General features: G+C 44.8%; 1 pseudogene; it reads left to right on the forward strand.

The window, feature by feature from the left end:
* The first annotated feature begins 952 nt into the window (after positions 1–952).
* On the forward strand, positions 953–1,684 carry LOC101276981 (protein ripply3-like; annotated as a pseudogene).
* Positions 1,685–2,429: the final 745 nt, after the last annotated feature.

Below are 2,429 nucleotides of genomic sequence, written 5' to 3' on the forward strand. Positions count from 1 at the left end.
TAAAGCACATAATTTAATGATTTTCTTTTTAGGACACATAACAATGTCCCCAAGTAAAACACAGAACAACAACAACAATGAAAAATATGGAATACCCCCGGGCTTCCCTGGTGGCGCAGTAGTTGAGAGTCCACCTGCCGATGCAGGGGACACGGGTTCGTGCCCCAGTCCGGGAAGATCCCACATGCCGCGGAGTGCCCGTGAGCCATGGCCGCTGAGCCTGCGCGTCCGGAGCCTGTGCTCTGCAACAGGAGAGGCCACAACAGTGAGAGGCCTGCGTACCGCAAAAAAATAAAAAAATAAAAGGAATACCACCATTTCAAATTGCCATGAATTCTCATCAATTTCTTTCTTTCTCAAGGTTCAAATCTTCACATCTATCTGGTAATGATGATTGGAAAACAAATGTAGTTTAAGAAATGTTACTCAAATGGGATGAGTACGTTCTATCTCCTGTCTCCCTGGGGTGAGCTATTGAAATCTCACTATCAATGCAAAACAAAACAAAACAAATCAATGTCTTGCACTGATTAAGGAAGCAATGACAGCTGCCACTGAATTCTACACTCCTGGAGCACAGATTTTCCAAGGCTGTTCTCTCATCTCCTCCACCCCTTTTTATTTCCATAAAGCTAGCATTCATTAATTTCTGATTTTTTTAAACAGTGTTATTTGTGTGTGTGTGTGTATTAAATGTGTAAATGAGTTGTCAAGAAAGTAAGGAATATGCAGGGGAAGCAAAACAAAAACAAAAACAGGAACCCAGAGAAGTAAGCTTGCTTTTGCTCGGAGAACATTAACAAAACCGTGAATTTGAGCTTTCAGCTTTTTATGACCTTGTGGGGTGTAGGGGATTAGAGATAAAGACCAGAGTCAGAGCGCCCTCGCCAGAGCAGTTAAAGGTGTGGCGGATAGCTGGCGCCGCTGGAGGGGCGCGAGCGCCAACGGTACTATGAGACCTGAGCCGGCGGCCGGAGCCCAGGAGGCGCAAGGATGCGTCAGTCACTGCCACCAGGATGGTCCCCGGGTACCACCGCCACTGCTCCGGCCCAAGAGCCAAACACCATGGAGACCTTGGATCCTGACCCCTCTACCCACCCCCCAATCCCCAGGATGCTGAGCCCACCAGAACTCGAGGCGAGCTTGAGCTTGGGAGTGACCAACAAACGTTTGGATGGAAGGGGGCCTTTGGGTTTCAGCATCCTGTTAAGACTTTTTACCCATTTCTAAGCGTCAAGAGTATCTGCAGAGTTCATGCGAGAAGGTGCTGGCTAGTTTCCCTGTGCAAGCCACCATTCACTTCTGCAGCAATGAGTCAGATTCAGTTGAGGAGCAAGAGGAAGAAACCCTTCAGTGCCAGAAGGCTGGAGGCGGCCCAGGAGGAAAGGGCAGAGACAGGCTGACAAACCCAGGACGGCAACCCGGAGGCCATGGCGGCCTCGGTGGTAAGGGTCCGCTACCCGGCCCTGACTCTCCAGAGGTGCTGCATGCCCCTCATCCAAATAAGCCTGTCTCTCCTTCACCAGACCCACCTCACATGTGCCCTGGGGGACATCCCTTGGGGACAGCCGTGCCAGGACACTTTGTGTTTCCACTGGGTGTACAAGAACTTGACTGTCTGGCCAGCACCACACTCTTGGCAAGGACTCAACTTTTACTCGTCCTTCTCTTGGTAATTTTTTGAGCCTCATTTATACCTTTGAGAAAGGATTCTAGGACCAAGAAAAGGTTTGAGTCCACATGGGTTGTTATCGGGTAGGCCAACTTTCAAAGCTCGTTCAGCAATGTCACTGTGCCGATCAAACAACAAATTATTCCATGTCGATTAATAACCCACCCACACCCACGCCTCTCACTTAACCTGAGAATTCTTCTTTAGCTATTTCCACTTTCGTAAAAGTGATTTTAGATATTGTCCAAGGTTGATGTGGTTGTTTAGTGGCATTCTGAAAAAAATTTATTTATGAAAAACACAAAACACTGAATAATTTTCATAGGAGTAACAAAAATAAAAAGATAAGGATTTGGGGGGGAACGTTCAGGATAAAAATATATATGATTCTTGTCTAAGGTCTGTCTGTGTGAATAGAAGAGCTTTAACTCTTAGTTTGGGACTGCTTTGGGCTTATTACTTGAATACAATAACACTTAAAAAAAATTATTGGAGTATAGTTGATTTAAAATGTGTTGGTTTTTGCTGTACAGCGAAGTGAATCAGTTATACATATACACATAGAATAACAGTTTTCAAAGTATCTAATGCAATATCATTTTCAGCTTTTTATATTTTGATGACCAAATGAGTGTATTTGTCAAAGTTTTTTTCTACTTAACTGTCTTACATGTGGTTGTCTTCCCAGTTTCTACTTGACATAAATATTTTGAAAGACAAAAAAATAAAAAATAAGACCAGAGTCAACGAGGTGGGA

Source organism: Orcinus orca, chromosome X (assembly GCF_937001465.1).
Source record: "Orcinus orca chromosome X, mOrcOrc1.1, whole genome shotgun sequence".
NCBI lineage: Eukaryota > Metazoa > Chordata > Mammalia > Artiodactyla > Delphinidae > Orcinus > Orcinus orca.